This window comes from Engystomops pustulosus, chromosome 4, assembly GCF_040894005.1.
Source record: "Engystomops pustulosus chromosome 4, aEngPut4.maternal, whole genome shotgun sequence".
Taxonomy (NCBI): domain Eukaryota; kingdom Metazoa; phylum Chordata; class Amphibia; order Anura; family Leptodactylidae; genus Engystomops; species Engystomops pustulosus.
Window position 1 is genome coordinate 198,369,150 of NC_092414.1, and position 24,723 is coordinate 198,393,872.

The following is a 24,723-nucleotide window of genomic DNA, read 5'->3' on the forward strand; positions in this document are numbered from 1 at the left end:
CAAAATACTAAAACTACAGAAATCTCGAACAAGTGGGAGGAGGACCCTACCTTAGAGGGCACACAATTTATATTGGAGGGTAGAAGGAGACATGAGGTGAGGATGCAGGGCAGTAAAGTAGTTGGGTTTTGTAGACAATCCCAAACAGATGGGTTTTTAGGTCACGTTTAGAGGTTTGGAAGGTGGGGGACAATCTGACACAATATGGTAGAGAGTTCCAGAGTATGGGGGATGTATGGGATGTAGGCATATACTACATATTATTTTTATATGTACAGTTTTGCATGCATTGATCTAGCATTGGAGGTTTTAGCATTATTTCAATCAACTATAACTGGTGTAACATCCTTGGATTTGGTTTACAAGGGGTATTGTTTATGACCCAAGTGTGGTGTGAAGTAGATGGGAAAGGGAAAAGACAACATCTCCAGGAGGAGATATGGTGGCAGGTGAGTTGTATCCTTTTATTATGCAAAGGAAGTGACCCCTCAACGTGGCCAGTTTATGGCTACCTCCAGGGTTTATTCCATATGTCAATTAATTTGCCAACTGCAGCTGTGGGAACTTATAAGAAGAGAAGATTAAGGTGTAGTTAGAAGGATATAGAGGAATGGAAGGGCTGCAGACCTGAATCCAAGGAGGGCTGATTGGAATGTTGGGCTTCATGGACAATATATATAAAGTATAATATCTGGGTGTAGTGGTAGTACATTTATCTATATCGGCAAGTCACCATTGATACTATCTCCATTGTCATTGTACGGCCTTTGGGACTCAGTTCCAATAAAGTACGCTATGTCTCTGGAGGTCCAAGGTTGTCTTTCCTGGATTACTACCTGGTTGAGTGAGTGTACCAATGCCTTGATACAGTATGAAAGGGCACCACAAACTTTACTCTAAGACTTCAGCTTCTTAAGGTTACAGTAGAAATAACTTAGGTTATTAGACTTTTTTTTTAGAAAATTTCACCTTGGTTTTGGACTTAACATGAATTACATAACAGCTATGTTCTGGATATTATATTTAATCCTCTAGTTTCTGACTCGAGAGCTTTTCAAAGTCATCAACAAAGCTTCTTTACATGAATTTTCTTTACCTCCTTTATATTTTCTATGTTTCCTAATTCTTTTTTGCCTTCATCTTTAGGCAATAAAATGAATGGAGAGAGAATGAATATCACTTCATGGCCCATGGTCCACATTTTTGCTTTCTCCATGTCTGAAAATCAAAGTATAATAATTCTAACATCTGTTTTGCTGATTTATCTTGTAACCCTCAGTGGGAACCTTCTCATTATAGCGTTGATATGTCTTGAGCCTCGGTTACACACACCCATGTATTTCTTCCTGTGTTATCTATCCACATTGGACATCATGTATGTCTCCACTACACTCCCTAAGTTCATATATGTGTGTCTCACAGGGGACCATGTTATGTCTTATACATCTTGTATGGCTCAGTTACATTTATATCTACTTTTTAGTGATGTAGAATGCTTCCTCTTGACCTCCATGGCCGGTGACCGATATGTAGCTGTTTGCTTCCCTTTACGTTACTCTCTCTTTATGAGTAAACAGGTTTGTGTGTTATTAGCATTTTCTGCATTATTTATGGCTTTGGTCAATGCCTCTATCATAACGTGTTTTGCCTCTAACTTGACATTCTTTGGCCTAGTAAATATCAAAAATTTCTTCTGTGAGCTCAAAGCTCTGATGAATGTTTCCTTTCACGACAATTCATCTTTGAAGATGTTCCTCATTGTAGACTCAATGATTCTTGGGGTTATACCCTCATGTATGATCTTAGCATCATACATCTGCATCATTTATACGGTCTTAAACATTAAGTCTCCAGGTGGAAGATGGAAGACCTTCTCAAGCTGTTCTTCCCATATAACAATTGTTGTTATATTCTATGGCTCTGGGATGATTTTATACTTGTCACAATCTCTTAAACAAGAAATTATTCTTTCAATGATGTTTGTTACTTTGGTCCCATTGTTAAACCCTCTAGTGTACAGCCTGAGGAATAAGGACATTACAAGGGCCATCAGAAGAAGAATGGAAAAGAAAATAATATGCTAGTTACAAAATGATAATTAGAAGCTTGAGAGCATTGTTGCCTTCGCCTTTGGAAGAGACTGTAAGTATTTATTAAAAATTAATTTAAAGAAAATGATCTAATCCATTTTCTTAGTCTACATTACAGGACTATTACCATCTAATCTATGTGTTTAATTTGCACCCCATATGTCAAATAGCTGATCGATGCAGGTCCCACTTCTGGGACCCTCACCTATTGCAGAACTGGAGAAGTGATGACAGGGGTGCACCAGCCAGGAGGTGAGTTGAAACACTTGCCTCAGGTAGCACCAACCACAGAAAGGTTGGAGGCAGCATCAGGGATGCAGTCAGATGGTAGAAAGTAGGACCTAAAACATAAAATAGTGTCCCTTGACACCTGATGCAAGCATGGGTGTGAGATACTGCATGAAGAACCTGCTTACTAAAAAAATAAACTAATATATATCTACCGGATTTGGCAGGGGGGGGGGGTGTTTACGTTCACCCCGGCCAGCTGACCTTTATCCCACAGCATGGCTGAATGAAAAGAATACAGCCCACCTCCATTCAGCTCAAAGTAAGTGCCGACAAGAGCCAAGACTATACACTCAGCTGAATGGAAAGTGGTTTCTCGTGTGCGGCTTTTTCTGCCTTCTTCTCGGCTATGGGAAGGGGTTAGCAGACCTCCGATCCTTGGAAAGGTGCTGGTCCAAAAGTGGGATTGGCATCTATCATCTATTTATGACATGTCCTGTGGTTAGAGTAGAAAAAAACATACATATGTAATGGATATAGAGCTGATAGGACCACCCAAAGTAATGGTAATAACATGCAAATTAATAGAGATTAAAAAGGAACTGATAGTAAGCAGTAGGAGTCATTTTGTTCCCGGGTCCTGACTCCCTTACCGACCTATATCCTGGAGCCTTTTTCTCAAGGAAGTTTTTATCCTCAGAGAGCAATTACTATGTAAACAACTGTAACTTTCTGGTTATAAAGTGGGCGTTTGAGGAACGAAGACAATTCCTAGAATGGGACCAAACACTAAATTATGGCGATTACTGGCCAAAAGAATTTACTGTATCTGGATAATATTAAAGTCTATCTCCCCAGTAGGCATTATTTTTTTTGCTCATTTTGATTTTATCATCAAATATATAAGTATCTGTTCAACCATCGGCGATCAAGAATTCTGGCCCTCTCACTTCTTTCTTTTTTTTTAGAAGCTTATTCTCTTCACAAAATTGAAGACCTGCAAAAGGTTTTGGGACAACAGGCAAACACCTAGTCTGAGCTCAACTTCTTACAATGTCCACATCACACGGATAAAATCAGTACATACTCTGATGGTTTTTCTATTTCAAAAATTTTATGGGAAAAAGTGAGAATCAATGGTTCTATGTGCACATTCTTTCACCACTTATCTGTACTTTCAAAGAACGGATCACTCTAGTTCTGAATATAGATAGTCTATGAAACTAGAAAGATTGGAGCGATAAGGTAACTTCGATAAGATACACTTGTTGCTTTATTAAAATATATTCACAAACAAATGTTAAAATTTTCACATTCAATATAAAAAGTCCGGACACCACGAGAAGTTAGTCCGCCCGACCAAGGGTTCGCCTCATTCCACCTTCTTCCGCGACATGACCTTGGCGTTATCATAACTCCTTAATATGCAGCATATATCCATATAATAAATTCATATTAAAAACCTTTTCTTTCTTTTTTTTATTTTTACTTTCATAGTTTTTCCCCACTAAATTGGGTCCCACAGAATAATACAGGATAATAATAATTTTTAACAAATAGAAATCATATCAAAAATAGCTTTTCCGCAAATATTCCTATTATATACTCCAGTTGTATTACATCCCTCCCACATTCCTACCTTCCTTTTTATCCATATTTATACTCATATTTCCCAATGTTAAGGTTTCAACATACCACATGGATTCCTCCAGCCAATAAGGAAAACATCTATTTAAACCAATCATCTAGTGTCTAGTGTCATAGACCATCTATATTGAGAACTGGAGTGCTCCATGTTGAAAGACAGAAGAGCGTGAACATAGAACCACTGAACCTCACTATTTCCCATAAGATTTGTGAAATAGAAAAATCATCAGAATATGTACTGATTTTATCTGTGTAAAGTGGACATTGTCAGAAGTTGAGCTCAGGCCAAGTCTTTATTTGGAATAACTTTTAGAGAAGCTCAGGACTTTTTTTTTGTTGGGTTGGAGGCTTCTTAATTTCAGGTCAGCTTCGTGTTTCCTTCATTTTATCTATAGCACACCAGGCAAGAAGCTTGGTGATAGGACAATAGCTGTTGGTGCAATACATGGGAACACCTGGTCAACAACCTGAAGCATTCTGGGGCAACAGTCCCAAATATTACCAATAGTGACACACTACACTGTCATGGATTAAAATACTGCAGGGCATGCAGTATCCCCGTTGCTCACGACTACACATGTACATGCCCTTCTGAAGTTCGGTTGATATAGAGGAGGCATGGTAGAAAGTCATATGTTCAGCTGAGCCCAAAATAGAATTTTTATATTTTATAAACTCCACTCGCGGTGTTTGGAGGAAGAAGGATCAGTATAACCCGCGGAAGACTATCCTAAACGTGAAGCATGCAAGTGGAAATGGCATACTTTGGAGGTGTTTTTCTGCAAGAAGAAAGAGCGACTGCACCATATTGAAATGAGGATGGATGGGGCTATGTGTCACAAGATTTTGGCCACCAGTCTGCTTTCCTCAGTAAGAGCATTTAAGATTAATCCTGGCTGGGTCTTCCAGCTTGACAAAGACTCGAAACACACAGCCAGGGCCACCAAGGAGTTACTCTGTAAGAGGCATTTTAAGGTCTTTGAGTGGCCAAGCCAGACTTGAACCCAACAGAGATCTTTGGTGGAAGCTAATAGTCAACGTTGCTCATTGATAGACCTGGAACTTGAAAGACCGAGAGAAGATCTATATATAGCAGATGGCTAAATTTTGCTTCAAAGTGTGAAAATTACATGAACTATAGGAAACTCCTGACCTCTTTAATTGCAAACAAAGTATTTTGTGCCAGATATTAATTTCTGTATTTCTATTGTATCAAATATTTGTTTATGCCATGAAATGCAAATTAACGATGTAAAAATCATGTGATTTTATAGATTTTTGAAGTATGCTATCTTTCACTGTCTCTCCCGATAAACATAAAAATTACAGACCTCTCCATTCCTTGCAGGTAGGAAAACTTTCCCACTGTCTGTCCCTTCTCTGTCTTTAACCCCTTGAGGGTTAAAGACTTCACACATTTGAAAATAACCTTTTGCTTTCATACACACTGTACATTTTTAATCCTTTTAAAATCACTATCACTGGTCATTTAGGTCACTTTTTTTTAGAAAATGACTGTAGGGTATCAGATCCTGCTGCAGCTAGTATTCAGCTGTGTTATCATTTCCCAGCATTGGCGCTTACACCCAGGATCACGAAAGAGTAAGGAGGCTGCCTCTGTTGTCCGCAGCACCACCCAGCAGCAGGACCATCACATGGAAGCCTCGGACACTTTGAAGGTCTGCAGGTCTCCCTGTTTCTTTGTCTTATATGTACTGATATTTTCTGTAAAGCCCTATTGAATTAATATTTTAAAATCATCCATTGCACAATGGTGCTCCAAAACTTTCCATTACATTTTCAAAAACATTTTAAAATACTATCATTTCATTTATCTCTATTAACTATGTTTTCATCGGTCAAATATTGGTTTCCTCTATGGTCCCAGATTGGTTTCATCTACTACTTTTTGGGGGCCATTTATCTTTTCACTCCAATGGTGTTTTTGAGACTTTTTGCTGTGTAATGGCTGTTTTGTGCCTATTTTCAATTTTTTTTTTCAGAATGTTGCGCCTCAATTCGCTGTGTAAGCGCAGTGTGTTGTTGCGCTCTATTTGTCATCACATTGCGCCGTTTTACAGATGTTTGTGCCTTATTTAACATTTATTTGTGCCTATAATGGGTAAATAATTGCACAATAACATGCCAGCCCTGACCATGCTTAGGAAAAGCAATGTTATAAGTTGCACCTTTTAAAAAAAATGCACCAAATGAGGCTAAAAAACGTGCATATGACAAGGAGCCAAAACAACAACGACAAATGAGGTGCAAAAATAGGGCTCACAACAGTTGCAAAAAGAGGCCAGGGAAGGGGGAAATACAACAAATTACCCCCCTTAAGTCTTTTTTGTCTCAACTGATCCCCAAAAGATTTTTGAAAGGCCACTGTAGAAGTCTGTGCCAATCAACCTTATGTTTATTAGCAAGTGGTTAAAAAACCCAACAAAATGTGTTTTCTCTTTGTATAATATATTGGTAGAAAAATATGATTATATGATTAGTCCCCAAGTGACAAACTCAACATAAATTAAGTCAATCCCAATAAAACCCCAGATGACCCAGAACATGATAAAAGAAAAACCTCATCGGTAATACAATGTGCTCCACCACCAAGACACAGGACACCAGGTACAGCAGACCTATTTTCGGTAATAAAATGTGAGTGTTCAGTGCTTTATGGGCAAAGCATTTTATTAAAATTTTTCCTCATCAATTTTCAAGAACCTTAGCTTTTACATTTTTTTAATGTTTCCAATATTTATTTAGCCCTAAAAATAATTATAATTAGAGATGAGCGAACATGCTCGTCCGAGCTTGATGCTCGTTCGAGCATTAGCGTACTCGAAACTGCTCGTTGCTCGGACGAATACTTCGCCCGCTCGAGAAAATGGCAGCTCCCGCCGTTTTGCTTTTTGGCGGCCAGAAACAGAGCCAATCACAAGCCAGGAGACTCTGCACTCCACCCAGCATGACGTGGTACCCTTACACGTCGATAGCAGTGGTTGGCTGGCCAGATCAGGTGACCCTGGGATAGACTAGCCGCTGCCCGCGCTGCTCGGATCATTCTGTGTCTGGATGCCGCTAGGGAGAGAGCTGCTGCTGGTCAGGGAAAGCGTTAGGGTGTTCTATTAGCTTACTGTTAGGCAGGAGTGATTCTCCAAGAACCCAACAGCCCTTCTTAGGGCTACAATAACGTTCTACTTTTTTTTTTTTTATTTGCATCTAGTACCATTTTGTGAGGAATTAGCAGGGGGACTTGCTACCGTTGTGTTTAGCTCTTAGTGGCACACATATCCACCTCAAACACCAAAGTGGGAAAATTTAGTAGGGGTTGGATTTCAATTAGGCACAGTCTGCCATTTTTCCTTTTTTATTTTACGTTTATTTTGTTTAATAACTCAGTGTCATCTCATCTGGCATAGTAGTGTGCTTTCATACTTGGCTAGAAAATAGCCATAGGAGAATCCAAACGGCTTACGCCTACAGTAGCGTTATATATTTGATTTCTGGTTGATCTGCTGGTGGCTGTACTTGCTGCAGTGCATCTACTAGCCAATTGTGAGCAATTTGTAGTGAGACTTGCGACCGCTGTGTTTTGCGCTTAGTGACGCACATATCCATTGCAAAGACCGAAGTGGGAAAATTTAGTAGGGGTTGGATTTCAATTAGGCACAGTCTGCCATTTTTCCTTTTTTATTTTACGTTTATTTTGTTTAATAACTCAGTGTCATCTCATCTGGCATAGTAGTGTGCTTTCATACTTGGCTAGAAAATAGCCATAGGAGAATCCAAACGGCTTACGCCTACAGTAGCGTTATATATTTGATTTCTGGTTGATCTGCTGGTGGCTGTACTTGCTGCAGTGCATCTACTAGCCAATTGTGAGCAATTTGCAGTGAGACTTGCGACCGCTGTGTTTTGCGCTTAGTGACGCACATATGCATTGCAAAGACCGAAGTGGGAAAATTTAGTAGGGGTTGGATTTCAATTAGGCGCAGTCTGCCATTTTTCCTTTTTTATTTTACGTTTATTTTGTTTAATAACTCAGTGTCATCTCATCTGGCATAGTAGTGTGCTTTCATACTTGGCTAGAAAATAGCCATAGGAGAATCCAAACGGCTTACGCCTACAGTAGCGTTATATATTTGATTTCTGGTTGATCTGCTGGTGGCTGTACTTGCTGCAGTGCATCTACTAGCCAATTGTGAGCAATTTGTAGTGAGACTTGCGACCGCTGTGTTTTGCGCTTAGTGACGCACCTATCCATTGCAAAGACCGAAGTGGGAAAATTTAGTAGGGGTTGGATTTCAATTAGGCACAGTCTGCCATTTGTCCTTTTTTATTTTACGTTTATTTTGTTTAATAACTCAGTGTCATCTCATCTGGCATAGTAGTGTGCTTTCATACTTGGCTAGAAAATAGCCATAGCAATAGGATAGCATCGTTTGGTTTTAAAAACTCAAAAACACAAAAAAAAAAAAAAAAACACAAAAAAAGTTTAAAAAAAATTAAAGCTATAACTCTCATTTTAAAAATGTTTAACCCGAGGGCTAGGGGTAGAGGACGAGGGCGGGGACGTGGGCGTCCAACTACTGCAGGGGTCAGAGGCCGTGGTCCTGGCCGGGGTGAGACACCACCTGCTTATGAGGGAGCAGGGGAACGCCGCAGAGCTACACTCCCTAGGTTCATGTCTGAAGTTACTGGGACTCGTGGTAGAGCACTGTTGAGGCCAGAACAGTGCGAACAGGTGATGTCGTGGATTGCTGACAATGCTTCGAGCAATTTGTCCACCAGTCAGTCTTCCACGCAGTCCACCCATGTCACCGAAATCGCCACTCCTCCAGCTCCTGCACCTCAGCCTCCTCCCCCCCAGTCTGCCCCCTCCCAGGAAAATTTGGCATTTGAACCGGCATACTCTGAGGAACTGTTTTCTAAACCCTTCCCGCAGTCACAAACCACTTGTCCGGTTGCTGCTGAGCAATTTTCCGATGCCCAGGTTTTCCACCAGTCACAGTCTGTGGGTGATGATGACCTTCTTGACGTAGTGGAAGTGTGTAAAGAGGTGTCCGACGATGAGGAGACACGGTTGTCAGACAGTGGGGAAGTTGTTGTCAGGGCAGGAAGTCCGAGGGGGGAGCAGACTGAGGGATCGGAGGATGATGAGGTGACAGACCCAAGCTGGGTTGAGAGGCCGGGTGAACACAGTGCTTCTGAGATGGAGGAGAGTCCTCGACCAGAACAGGTTGGAAGAGGCAGTGGTGGGGCCAGACGGAGAGGCAGGGCCAGAGCTGGTGCATCAGCGCCAAATGTGTCAACTAGTGAAGCTCCCGTGGCGAGGGCTCTTGCGGCGAGGGCTAGATCTTCAGAAGTCTGGAGGTTCTTTAAGGAAACACCGGATGACCGACGGACTGTGGTGTGCAACATTTGCCAAACCAGGCTCAGCAGGGGTTCCACCACTACTAGCTTAACTACCACCAGTATGCGCAGGCATATGAATGCTAAACACCCCACTCAGTGGCAACAAGCCCGTTCACCTCCGGCCGTGCACACCACTGCTCCTTCCCCTGTGTCAGCTGATAGTCAGCCCCCTGCCCAGGACCCTGCCACAAAAACCCCATCGTCGCCTCCACGATCCTCCACAGCATCCACCAGCGTTCAGCTCTCCATACCCCAGACGCTGGAGCGGAAACGCAAATATAGTGCAACCCACCCGCACGCCCAAGCCCTTAATGTGCACATCTCCAGATTGCTTAGCCTGGAGATGCTGCCCTATAGGCTAGTAGAGACCGAGGCCTTTCGCAACCTCATGGCGGCGGCCGCCCCTCGGTATTCGGTCCCCAGCCGCCACTACTTTTCCCGATGTGCCGTCCCAGCCCTGCACCAGCACGTGTCAGACAACATCATCCGTGCCCTGACCAACGCCGTTTCTGACAAGGTCCACCTGACCACGGACACGTGGACGAGTGCTGCCGGGCAGGGCCACTATATATCGCTGACGGCACATTGGGTTAACTTGGTGGAGGCTGGGACCGAGTCTGACCCTGCGGCTGGTCATATACTGCCGACGCCGAGGATTGCGGGGCCTACCTCGGTCCAGGTGTTTCAGGCCTACTATGCCTCCTCCTCCTCCCACCCCTCCTTCACCTCCTCCTCCGAACTACCATCCGTGGGCACGGCGCCATCAGTCGGTAGCTCTAGGCACAGCAGCAGTGCCGTCGCTAAGCGACAGCAGGCGGTGCTCAAACTGCTGAGCCTAGGCGATAAAAGGCACACCGCCCAAGAGCTATTACAGGGCATCACGGCGCAGACTGATCTGTGGCTGGCACCGCTGAACCTGAAGCCAGGCATGGTTGTGTGTGACAACGGCCGTAACCTGGTGGCGGCTCTGCAACTCGGCAGACTGACAAATGTGCCATGCCTGGCCCATGTGTTAAATCTGATAGTTCAGCGTTTCCTCAAGACATACCCCAATCTGTCAGATTTGCTCACAAAGGTGCGCCGCATCTGTGCGCATTTCAGGAAGTCCAGCACAGATGCTGCCACTCTCAGGGCAGCGCAGCGCCGCCTCCAACTGCCCGCTCACCGACTGTTGTGCGACGTGCCCACGAGGTGGAATTCAACACTGACCATGTTATCCAGAGTTCACCAGCAGCGCCGAGCGATTGTAGACTGCCAGATGTCAACTTCCACCAGAACTGGTAGTCAGGTCAGTCAGCTTCCTCAAGTCTACAATGAGGAGTGGACGTGGATGTCTGATATCTGTCAGGTGCTGAGTAACTTTGAGGAGTCAACACAGATGGTCAGTGGCGATGCCGCCATCATCAGCCTCACCATCCCGCTACTTGGCCTGTTGAAAAACTCTCTGATCAGCATGAAGTCGGAAGCTTTGCGCTCGTCACAAGAGACGGGGGAAGAAGATTCCCTTGTTGATAGCCAAAGCACCCTCAGGTCTGTTTCTCAGCGCATATCGGAGGAGGTGGAGGTGGAGGAGGATGAGGAGGAAGAGGAGGAGAATGTTGGCGAGACACAAGAGGGGACCATTGTTGAGTCCTTCACTGTTCAGTGTGTATGGGCAGAAGAAGAGGAGTTGGAGGAGTTGGAGGAGGAGGAAATGGACAGTCAGGCCAGTGAGGGGAGTGAATTCTTACGCGTTGGTACTCTGGCGCATATGGCAGATTTCATGCTAGGCTGCCTATCCCGTGACCCTCGCGTTCAAAGAATTTATTCCAGCACCGATTACTGGGTGTTCACTCTCCTGGACCCACGGTACAAGCAAAATCTTTCCACTCTCATCCCTGCAGAGGAAAGGAGTGTGAGAATGCATGAATACCAGCAGGCCCTGGTGCACAAGCTGAAACAGTATTTCCCTTCTGACAGCGCTAGCGGCAGAGTGCGTAGTTCTGCGGGACAAGTAGCGAGGGAGAGTAGGCGAGCAGGCAGCTTGTCCAGCACTGGCAAGGGTACGCTTTACAAGGCTTTTGCCAGCTTTATGTCACCCCAGCAAGACACTGTCACCTGTCCCCAGTCTCGGCAGAGTAGGGCTGATCTTTACAGAAAGATGGTGAGGGAGTACGTAGCTGACCATACCATCGTCCTAAATGATCACACAGCTCCCTACAACTACTGGGTTTCAAAGCTGGACATGTGGCACGAACTGGCGCTGTACGCCTTGGAGGTTCTTGCCTGCCCTGCCGCTAGCGTCTTGTCCGAGCGGGTTTTCAGTGCAGCTGGTGGCATCATCACCGATAAGCGTACACGCCTGTCGACTGACAGCGCTGACAGGCTGACGCTTATTAAGATGAATAAAGCCTGGATTTCTCATAATTTCCAATCTCCACCAGGTGAAGGAAGCTCAACCTGAATAATTGATCCACTCCTCCTCCTCCTCATTTTCCTCCTTCTCCTCCTCTTTGTACAGTAAAGCAGAGGAAACTGGCTATTTTTTGACAGGGCCCACTGGCTCTAGCTATAGTACTTTATGCATTTAATTTTTCTGGAGGGCCACCTACCCGGTCCTCTGTTTTAAACAATTTTTGGGAGTGCCACATACAGGCACTCAATCTATTCAATTTTTCTGGAGGGCCACCTACCCGGTCCTCTGTTTTAAATAATTTTTGGGAGTGCCACATACAGGCACTCAATCTATTCAATTTTTCTGGAGGGCCACCTACCTGCTCCTCTGGTTTGAAATTTTTTTTGGACTGCCACATACAGGCACTCAATCTATTCCATTTTACTGGAGGGCCACCTACCTGCTCCTCTGGTTTGAAAAATGTTTGGGACTGCCACATACAGGCACTATCCAAATTAAATTGTCTCCATAGCAGCCTCCACACGTTGTCTCCATTGCTACCTCCAAAAGTCGTCCATATAGCTGCCTCCATACATCGTCCCTTTATCAAACGAGGTGTGTCAGGCAGAAATTTGGGTTGTTTTCATGGATTCCACATCAAAGTTGTTAACTTTGTCGCCACCCTGCTGTGTTATCCACAAAATATACTGGCAAACTTTTATCATTTACCAATATTATTTCAGCGCTTCTTGCGCATCTGTTTACATTCCCCTCACCCGGCATATCCTAAACTTATAAGAACGCTACTACACTTGATCTTATACAAAAGGTTCTTAGAAGTGCTGTTTGGGGAGTAGCCTAGAGACAGGGGCTTGGATTGGCGAAAGCTCGCCTGGCAGCGGAGCGCCAGCTCCATGCGCATCAGCCGCTTCTTGCGCATCTGTTTACATTCCCCTCACACGCCATATCCCAAACTTATAAGAACGCTACTACACTTAACTTGGTGCAGGCTGGGACCGAGTCTGACCCTGGGGCTGGTCATATACTGCCGACGCAGAGAATTGCGGGGCCTACCTCGGTCCAGGTCTCAAAGGCCTACTATACCTCCTCCCAACCCTCCTCTACCTCCTCCTCCTCCGAATTACCATCCGTGGGCATGGTGCCATCAGTCGGTAGCTCTAGGCACAGCAGCAGTGCCGTCGCTAAGCGACAGCAGGCGGTGCTCAAACTGCTGAGCCTAGGCGATAAAAGGCACACCGCCCAAGAGCTATTACAGGGCATTCCACATCAAATTGTTAACTTTGTCGCCACCCTGCTGTGTAATCCACAAAATATACTTGCAAACTTTTATCATTTATATTCATATTATTTCAGCGCTTCTTGCGCATCTGTTTACATTCCCCTCACCCGGCATATCCTAAACTTATAAGAACGCTACTACACTTGATCTTATACAAAAGGTTCTTAGAAGTGCTGTTTGGGGAGTAGCCTAGAGACAGGGGCTTGGATTGGCGAAAGCTCGCCTGGCAGCGGAGCGCCAGCTCCATGCCAAGATCCAACTAACATAGTTTTAACTGCAGCACCTTTAATCTACTACTAGTTCACTGCCTCCATACATGGTCCCCTTATCAAACGAGCTGTGTCAGGCAGAATTTTGGGTTGTTTTCATGGCTTCCATGTTAACTTTGTCGCCACCCTGCTGTGTAATCCACAAAATATACTGGCAAACTTTTATCATGTACCGATATTATTTGAGAGCTTCTTGCTCACCTCCTTTGGTTCCTCTCTGCCACCCATTGGTTTGAAGCCTGAGTCCATTTAGGGTATGTCGCCATGCCACTCTCTAGCCTGCTGCCGCTGCCTCTGCATGCCGTCCCCTATAGTGTCAGGGTCAATTATTGCATGTTTTAGATGCTATCTAGCTTCATTCTGTCACTCTGTCATGGCCATGCTGTTGCCCATAATTTTGGCATAATGGTGCGATTATGCAGCCTCAGAGGCATCCATGCATGCTGCCCCTGCTGTTTCCTGTCCATTTCCGTGGTGTTTCCATCCTTTTCTGAGGTTCCCAGGTGTTTGGCCAAGCTTCCCTGTGCAGAGCCTTGGTCCCTTTGAAAAATGCTCGAGTCTCCCATTGACTTCAATGGGGTTCGTTATTCGAGACGAGCACTCGAGCATCGGGAAAAGTTCGTCTCGAATAACGAGTACCCGAGCATTTTAGTGCTCGCTCATCTCTAATTATAATAATTATGATCATTTTGTGATTCTTGGATCTGCAGTAACATTGCATTACCAAATACAAGTGGACGTTTTTATATTTTATATTTTACAACTTCAATATAATTAAATATATACAATATGGCTTGTAGTTTTTATTGATGCTATTTTATGACATTATGATATTATAAAAGTTATAACATACAGTTACAGTTATAACATACAGAAATGTAGAACAAGTTTGAGGAGAACCCTGTCCGTAAGGGGTTAAAATCTTTATGGGAGGGAGGGTAGAAGAAGACATGTGGTGAGTGAGCAGAGCAGTCAAGTTGTTGGGTGTTGTAGACAGAGAAGAGAGGCAAAGGAGAATCTCTCGGATTAGCCGGGCAGCAGAGTTAAGGTTGCATTGGGGGGGGGGGGGGGGGGGATAGAGAGAATATTGCAGTAGTCCAAGTAAGAGATGATGAGGACATGGACTAGCAATTTTGAAGAGTCTGCATTGAAGAAGGGTCGGATGCCAGATATGTTCTTGAGGAGGAGGTGTAGGTTGTAGTAAGGGCAGAAAATAATGTATATGAATTTTTGTAAATTTCATATTTAAAACTGTTGTGAATTTTCAATATCTTTGCTTTCTTACACCAATTTGTCTCAGTTATAATTAGTAAAATTTACTTTATTCTGCAGGTCATTAAAATTCCATCTAAAATGCCATCTTTATAAATATATACATTAAAGTAAAACTATTTAAGTAAAAAATGATATTACTTTTTTAATATACTTCTGCGTTGGGGGCTAATTTCACAGGTATCATTCACAAATAGGCCCCTACTGCTAAGTGCATGGACGCAATAAATGGATTAATAATGATGCTAAATATTTTTTGTTAGAATAATGAAGTCTTGTATTAGTCATAGTCTATACTGTAAGCAAGAAAAAATAGTAAAAGTTAGTAAATTAAAAAAATTATAAATAACCTAAGTATGAAAGCAATGGGGAAGACCTCACACTAACGTTCCGACACTCTAAACCTATGACCATTTTCTGGAAAAAAAAATTATAATGTATTGAGGGAATCTATAACCATTACTTTAAGGTTAAGGACTACTGATTGTCTGAAACGCATCAGTGGATTTGTTTCTGCTTTTTATGCATGATTTTAATGGCTGTAAAGCAGTATTTATGTTGTACATTTTTTGGTCTTTCTATCTCTGCATTTTGTCTCTTATTTTAAAAACTGGCTTTTCAGATTTTTTGTATTGAAATACCGCCACATTTAAAAAAAAAAATCTGTCACAGAGCTTGCGCTTACCTTCACTCAGCCCGGCTCACTGAACTCCAGTGCGTTCCGATGCTTTTCAGCGCAGCAGCGCCACCTGGTGGACGTCGGAGGAACTACCTTAATAAATCCTGGCCGGACCCGATCCAGCGCAGAGAACACGCCGCTGGATCGCGAATGGACCGGGTAAGTAAATCTGCCCCACAGAATCACTGGAAGACCAGATCACATAACAAGCCGATGGGAAAACAATGGCTCTTTCCTTGGAATGACAGAAAGCAGTGATCTATAAACCAAAGTACTCCAAAACTTGCCATTACATTTTCCTGAAAATTTGAAAATACTATCTTTTCATTTATCTGAGCTATATCCTAATTTGTCAAATAATGGTTTTCTCTATTGTCACTGAATTCTTCTTCCACCAATACCCACAAACAGAGATTTGTCACCCCTTTGGTTTCTTCTTCTAATTTTTAAGAATTTTTCTATGGATCGCAACTGTAGAAGTCCATGCCGATCAACCTTATGTTTATAGCTGGAGGGTTGTCAGCAAGTGGTTAAAAAACACAACAAAATTCTACAATGTGTTTTCTTTTTGCATATAACATTAGTATAAAAATAGGATTATCTGATTAGTCCCCAAGTGACAAAGTCAACAGAAATTAAATCCTTTACCATAAAACCCCCAGATGATCCGGAACATGATAAAAGGAAACCTCGCTGGTAACACAACGTGCTCCACCACCAAGACACAAGACGCCAGGTACAGCCGACCCGTGGACTTTTTGTCAGTAATGAAACATTAGAGTTCAGTCTTTTATGGACAAAGAATTTTGTTAAGAGTCTTAGCTTTTAATTTTTTTCAATATTTCCATTAATTATTTAGCTCAACAAATGAATAATAATAATAACAATTATTAATAATTGTGTGATTCCTGGATCTGTAGTAACACTGCATTGCCAAATACATGTGGACATTTTTATATTTTACAACTTCAAGATAAATAAAGATAAAATAGGATACAATATTCTACTTTAAATAAAGCCGAGTTACTTTTCTGCGGATGGCAATTCCATGTAAGGGTTTTTTTTTTTTACAAAATGAGTTGTAGTTTTTATTGATGTTAGTTTTGTGGCACAAATATTATTGCAAAATACTAAAACTACAGAAATCTCGAACAAGTGGGAGGAGGACCCTACCTTAGAGGGCGCACAATTTATATTGAAGGGTAGAAGGAGACATGAGGTGGGGATGCAGAGCAGTAAAGTAGTTGGGTTTTGTAGACAATCCCAAACAGATGGGTTTTTAGGTCACGTTTAGAGGTTTGGAAGGTGGGGGACAGTCTGACACCATATGGTAGAGAGTTCCAGAGTATGGGGGATGTATGGGATGTAGGCATATACTACATATTATTTTTATATGTACAGTTTTGCATGCATTGATCTAGCATTGGAGGTTTTAGCATTATTTCAATCAACTATAACTGGTGTAACATCCTTGGATTTGGTTTACAAGGGGTAGTGTTTATGACCCAAGTGTGGTGTGATGTGGATGGGAAAGGGAAAAGACAACATCTCCAGGAGGAGATATGGCGGCAGGTGAGTTGTATCCTTTTATTATGCCAAGGAAGTGACCCCTCAACGTGGCCAGTTTATGGCTACCTCCAGGGTTTATTCCATATGTCAATTAATTCGCCAACTGCAGCTGTGGGAACTCATAAGAAGAGAAGATTGTATAAGGTGTAGTTAGAAGGATATAGAGGAATGGAAGGGCTGCAGACCTGAATCCAAGGAGGGCTGATTGGGATGTTGGGCTGCATGGACAATATATAGACTAATGGAAGTATAATATTTGGGTGTAGTGGTAGTACATTTATCCATATCGGCAAGTCACCATTGATACTATCTCCATTGTCATTGTCCGGCCTTTGGGACTCAGTTCCAATAAAGTATGCTATGTCTCTGGAGGTCCAAGGTTGTCTTTCCTGGATTACTACCTGGTTGAGTGAGTGTACCAATGCCTTGATACAGTATGAAAGGGCACCACAAACTTTACTCTAAGACTTCAGCTTCTTAAGGTTACAGTAGAAATAACTTAGGTTATTAGACTTTTTTTTACAAAATTTCACCTTGGTTTTGGACTTAACATGAATTACATAACAGCTATGTTCTAGATATTATATTTAATCCTCTAGTTTCTGATTCGAGAGCTTTTCAAAGTCATCAACAAAGCTTCTTTACATGAATTTTCTTTACTTCCTTTATATTTTCTATGTTTCCTAATTCTTTTTTGCCTTCATCATTAGGTAATAAAATGAATGGAGAGAGAATAAATATCACTTCATGGCCCATGGTCCACATTTTTGCTTTCTCCATGTCTGAAAATCAAAGTATAATATTTCTAACATCTGTTTTGCTGATTTATCTAGTAACCCTCAGTGGGAACCTTCTCATTATATCATTGATATGTCTTGAGCCTCGGTTACACACACCCATGTATTTCTTCCTGTGTTATCTATCCACATTAGACATCATGTATGTCTCCACTACACTCCCTAAGTTCATATATGTGTGTCTCACAGGGGACCATGTTATGTCTTATACCTCTTGTATGGCTCAGTTACGTTTATATCTACTTTTTAGTGATGTAGAATGCTTCCTCTTGACCTCCATGGCCGGTGACCGTTATGTAGCTGTTTGCTTCCCTTTACGTTACTCTCTAATTATGAGTAAACGGGTTTGTGTGTTATTAGCATTTTCTGCATTATTTATGGCTTTGGTCAATGCCTCTATCATAACGTGTTTTGCCTCTAACTTGACATTCTTCGGCCTAGTAAATATCAAAAACTTCTTCTGTGAGCTCAAAGCTCTGATGAATGTTTCCTTTCACGACAATTCATCTTTGAAGATGTTCCTCATTGTAGACTCAATGATTCTTGGGGTTATACCCTCATGTATGATCTTAGCATCATACATCTGCATCATTTATACGGTCTTAAATATTAAGTCTCCAGGTGGAAGATGGAAGACCTTCTCAAGCTGTTCTTCCCATATAACAATTGTTGTAATATTCTATGGCTCTGGGATGATTTTATACTTGTCACAATCTCTTAAACAAGAAATTATTCTTTCAATGATGTTTGTTACCTTGGTCCCATTGTTAAACCCTCTAGTCTATAGCCTGAGGAATAAGGACATTACAAGGGCCATCAGAAGAAGAATGGAAAAGAATATGCTAGTTACAAAATGATAATTAGAAGCTTGAGAGCGTTGCCTTTGCCTTTGGAAGAGACAGTTAAAAATTAATTTAACGAAAATGATGTAATCCATTTTCTTAGTCTACATTACAGGAGTATTACCCTCTAATCTATGTGTTTCATTTCCACCCCATATGTCAAATAGTTGATAGATGCAGGTCCCACTTCTGGGACCCACACCTATTGCAGGACTGGAGAAGTGATGACATGGGGTGCACCAGCCAGTAGGGTTGAGACACTTACCTCAGGTAGCGCCAACCACAGTAAGGTTGGAAGCAGCACCAGGGATGCAGTCAGATGGTAGAAAGTAGGACCTGAAACATAAAAATAGTGTCCCTTGACACCTGATGCAAGCATGGGTGTGGGATACTGCATGAAGAACCTGCTTACTAAAATATAAACTAATATATATCTACCGGATTTGGCGGGGGGGGGGGGGGGGGTTCGGTTCACCCTGGCATGCTGACCTTTGTCCCACAGCATGGCTGAATGAAAAGGATGCAGCCACCCTCCATTCACCTCCAAGTAAATGCCGACAGGAGCCAAGACTATACGCTGAATGGAAAGTGGTTTCTCATGCGCCGCTCTTTCTGCCTTCTTCTCAGCTATGGGAAGGGGTTAGCAGACTTCCTATTCTTGGAAAGGTGCTGGTCCAAAAGTGGGATTGGCATCTATCATCTATTTATGAAATGTCCAGTGGATAGAATAGAAAGAAACATACAGATGTAATGGATATAGAGCTGATAGGACCACCCAAAGTAATGGTAAGAGCATGCAAATTAATTAAAAAAGGAACTGATGGTAAGCAGTGGGAGTCATTTTGTTCCAGGGTCCTGACTCCCTTACCGACCTATACCCTGGAGCCTTTTTCTCAAGGAAGCAATTACTATGTAAACAACTGTAAATTCCTGGTCATAAAGTAGGCGTTTGAGGAACGGAGACAATTGCTAGAGGGGACCAAACACTAAATAATGGCGATTACTGACCAAAAGCAAAGACTTAGGGGCAGATTTACTTACCCGGTCCATTCGCAATCCAGTGGCGCGTTCTCTGCGGTGGATTCGGGTCCGTCCGGGATTCACTAAGGCAGTTCCTCCGACGTCCACCAGGTGTCATTGCTGCGCTGAAGAGCATCGGAACACCGAGCCATCCTGGATGAAGGTAAGCGCTTGTCTCCCAAAACATTTTTTTTAAAAATGCGGCAGTTTCTCCGAATCCGCCAGGTTATCGTTCGGCCACGCCCCCGATTTCCGTCGCGTGCATGCCGGCGCCGATGCGCCACAATCCGATCGCATGCGCCAAAAACCCGGGGCAATACAGGGAAAGTCAGCGCAATTCGGAAATATCCAGGTAACACGTCAGGAAAACGTGAATCGGGCCCTTAGTAAATGACCCCCTTAGCCTGAGCTCAAGTTCTTACAATGTCCACTTCACACAGAAAAAATCAGTACATACTCTGATAATTTTTCAATTTCAAAAAAGTTATGGGAAATATTGAGAATCAATGATTCTATGTTCACACTCTTGTGTCTTTAACCATTTGTCTGTACTTTGAAAGAACGGATCACTCCAGTTCCGAATATAGATTGTCTATGAAACTAGAAAGATTGGAACGATAAGGTAAGTTCGATAATAATAATTTTCAATAAATAGAAATCATATCTAAAATAGCTTTTCCTCAAATATTACTATTATATACTCCAGGTGTATTACATCCCTCCCACATTCCTACCTTACTTTTAATCCATATTTATACTCATATTTTCCCACTGTTAAGGTTTCATCACACCACATGGCTTCTAGCAGCCAATAAGGAAAACATCTATTTAAACCAATGATCTAGTGTCCAGTGTCCAGAACTGGAGTGCTCCATGGTGAAAGACGCAAGATTGTGAACATAGAACCGCTGATCCTCAATATTTCCCATTAGATTTGTGAAATAGAAAAATCATCAGAGTATGTACTGATTTTATCTGTGCAAAGTGGACTCAGGCTCAAGTTGAGCTCAGGCCAAGTCTTTATTTGGAATAACTTTTAGAGAAGCTCAGGACTTTTTTTTTTTTGTTTGGTTGGAGACTTCTTAATTTCAGGTCAGTTTCATGTTTCAAGTGGAGTTTATCTATAGGACACCAGGCAAGAAGCTTGGTGAGAGGACAGCAGCTGTTGGTGCAATACATGGGAACACTTCGTCAACGACCTGAAGCGTTCTGGGGCCACAGTCCCAAATATTACCAATAGTGACACACTACACTGTCATGGATTAAAATACAGCAGGGCATGCAGTATCCCCTTGCTTATGACTACACATGTACAGGCCCTTCTGAAGTTCGGTTGATATATAGGAGGCATGGTAGAAGGTCATATGTTCAGCTGAGCCCAAAATAGAATTTTTATATTTTATAAACTCCACTTGAAATGTTTGGAGGAAGAAGAAGGGTCAGTATAACCCGAAGAAAACTATGCTAAGCATGAAGCATGTAAGTGGAAAAGGCATACTTTGGAGGAGCTTTTCTGCAAAGATGAAGGGCGACTGCACCATATTGAAATGAGGATAGATAGAGTCATGTGCAACATCCCCCACCGGGGCCTAGCCTTTTCTGGGGGCCTGGAGTCAGCCGGGGCCCGCAGTACTTGAGTGGCTGGCGGTTGCGGCCTAGGCACGCTAGTGTCACGGTGCTTGGTATGGGGGAACCGGAGGGCTGTCCTATAGCCTGGCAGGTCTCCAGCAGGGTGGTGTTGGCAAGAAATGATGAGGGAGAGGCTGCTATAGCGGATCTCCCTGGGGCAACCCTTTGGTGCCTAGAGTATAAGTCTCTGTGTAGTGGACAGGGTGCCTGTGATGATGGCAGCCGAAGTAGCAGGGACCAGACGGAGGCAGAGGTTGAACAAAAACAACTTACAGTTCTTTATTGGAACCGACAGGAACCGCAGCAACGTGCCTTTAACAGAGTAGTGGATTGCTGAGATGTACTTGGAGGGAGCCACAGGAGGTAGATCCCCAGCCTGGATGCAGAGGGCAGGCTGGGAGGTAGCTGTGTCCTAATAGGAAGCTTCAGCTTGTCCTGGAGTGCTTCAGGTATCACCCTTAAAGGTAGGATGAAACCCCGTTCCTCACTAACTCTTAGCTATTAGTTCCACTCTTCAGGCAGGGGCTAGGCTCACCTGCTCTTGGTCTGGTGTGCTAGCTGCACAGACTCTTCAGAGTCTCTAATCGGAGAGAGTGAACTCTCTCCTCACACTGCACTCTCTTCTCAGAGAGAACCAACTGCTTCTCCTTCTAGAAGTTTCCTGACAAGGTCTTGTAACTCCCCTGGTCAGGTGGTGGCTGCTCCTCCAATTACATCTCAGCTTACAGAGGACAGGATGTAACACAGATCATTGGATAATAGAATCTTACATCATACACAGATTAACTTCTGCCTTGCCAGGCAGGATTAACCACTGCAATGTCCCCTATGTCCTATAAGGACCATGTAGTGTAATGTGGTTACATGCAGGTGGGGCGTATTCGCAAACACTCCCTCGCCTTGCATCGGCGAGGGTGTTGCACATGTATCACATGATTTGGCCAACAGTCTGCTTTCCTCAGTAAGAGCATTTAAGATTAATCCTGGCTGGGTCTTCCAGCCTGACAATAACTCGAAACACACAGCCAGGGCCACCAAGGAGTTACTCTGTAAGAGGCATTTAAAGCTTTTTGAGTGGCCAAGCCAGATTTGAACCCAATAGAAATCTTTGGTGGAAGCTAATAGTCAATGTTGCTCATTGATAGACCTGAAACTTGAAAGACCGGGAGACGATCTATATATAGCAGATGGCTAAAATACTTGCTTCAGTGTGTGAAAATTACATGAACTACAGGAAACTCCTGACCTCTTTAATTGCAAAACAAGTTTTTTGTACCAGATATTAAGTTCTGTTTTTCTATTGTATCAAATATTTGTTTATGCCATGAAATACAAATAAATGATGTAAAAATCATGTGATTTTATGGATTTTTGAAGTATGCTATCTTTCACTGTCTCTCCCGATAAACATAAAAATAACAGACCTCTCCATTCTTTGTAGGTGGGAAAACTTCCCCACTGTTTGTCCCTTCTCTGTCATTAACCCCTTGAGGATACAGTCCCTTTTATTTTTTTCACTTAACACATTTGAAAATAACCTTTTGCTTTCATACACACTGTACATTTTTAATCCCTTTAAAATCACTATCACTGGTCATTTAGGACACTTTTTTTTATTTGATTTGTGCCTATAATGGGGAAAATAATTGCACAATAACATGCCAGTCCTGATAAGTTGCGCCTTTTAAAAAATTTCCAGCAGTGTCCAAGGTATTTTCCAGCTTTATTTTGGCATATTATTAAAATACAGGTGCGTTATTGCCCAACGCGTTTCAACGCTCCGTTCTTAATCATGGCAGTAAGGAGGCTGCCTTTGTTGTCCGCAGCACCTCCCAGCCGCAGGGCCATCACATGGAAGCCTGGGATACTTTGAAGGTCTGCAGATCTCCCTGTTTCTTTGTCTTATATGAACATATATGTTCTGTAAAGCCCTATTGAATTAATATTTTAAAATCATCCATTGCACAGAAATTCATCTTAAAAGTCATCACTTTGTAAAAATGAAAACTACAGGTCAGGGCTCATATAGGTTAGAGATTGGTCCTCCTGGAAGTGCCACAAGACATATAGTATTATTGTAAGTCCTGAAAGTGGCCAGGGAAGGGGGAAATACAACAAATTACCCCTTAAGTTTTTTTTTGTCTCAACTGATCCCCAAAAGATTTTTGAAAGGCCACTGTAGAAGTCTGTGCCAATCAACCTTATGTTTATTAGCAAGTGGTTAAAAAACCCAACAAAATGTGTTTTCTCTTTGTAGAATATATTGGTAGAAAAATATGATTATATGATTAATCCCCAAGTGACACACTCAACATAAATTTAGTCCTTTACCATAAAACCCCAGATGATCCGGAACATGATAAAAGAAAAACCTCATCGGTAATACAATGTGCTCCACCACCAGGAGACAGGACACCAGGTACAGCAGACCTATTTTCAGTAATAAAATGTCAATGTTCAGTGCTTTATTGACAAAGCATTTTATTAAAATTTTTCCTCATCAATTTTCAAGAACCTTAGCTTTTACATTTTTTTACTGTTTCCAATATTTATTTAGCCCTAAAAATAATTATAATAATTATGATCATTTTGTGATTCTTGGATCTGCAGTAACATTGCATTACCAAATACAAGTGGACATTTTTATATTTATATTTTACAACTTCAATATAAATAAATATATACAATATGGCTTGTAGTTTTTATTGATGCTATTTTATGACATTATGATATTATAAAAGTTATAACATACAGTTACAGTTATAACATACAGAAATGTAGAACAAGTTTGAGGAGAACCCTGTCCGTAAGGGGTTAAAATCTTTATGGGAGGGAGGGTAGAAGAAGACATGAGGTGAGTGAGCAGAGCAGTCAAGTTGTTGGGTGTTCTAGACAGAGAAGAGAGGCAAAGGAGAATCTCTCGGATTAGCCGGGCAGCAGAGTCAAGGTTGCATTGGGGGGGGGGGGCAATAGAGAGAATATTGCAGTAGTCCAAGTGAGATGATGAGGACATGGACTAGCAATTTTGAAGAGTCTGGGTTGAAGAAGGGTCGGATGCCAGATATGTTCTTGAGGAGGAGGTGTAGGTTGTAGTAAGGGCAGATAATAATGTATATGAATTTTTGTAAATTTCATATTTAAAACTGTTGTGAATTTTCAATATCTTTGCTTTCTTACACCAATTTGTCTCAGTTATAATTAGTAAAATTTACTTTATTCTGCAGGTCATTAAAATTCCATCTAAAATGCCATCTTTATAAATATATACATTAAAGTAAAACTATTTAAGTAAAAAATGATATTACTTTTTTAATATACTTCTGCGTTGGGGGCTAATTTCACAGGTATCATTCACAAATAGGCCCCTACTGCTAAGTGCATGGACACAGTCGGCAATAAATGGATTAATAATGATGCTAAATATTTTTTGTTAGAATAATGAAGGCTTGTATTAGTCATAGTCTATACTGTAAGCCAGAAAAAATAGTAAAAGTTAGTAAATTAAGAAAATTATAAATAACCTAAGTATGAAAGCAATGGGGAAGACTTCACACTTACGTTCCAACACTCTAAACCTATGACCATTTTC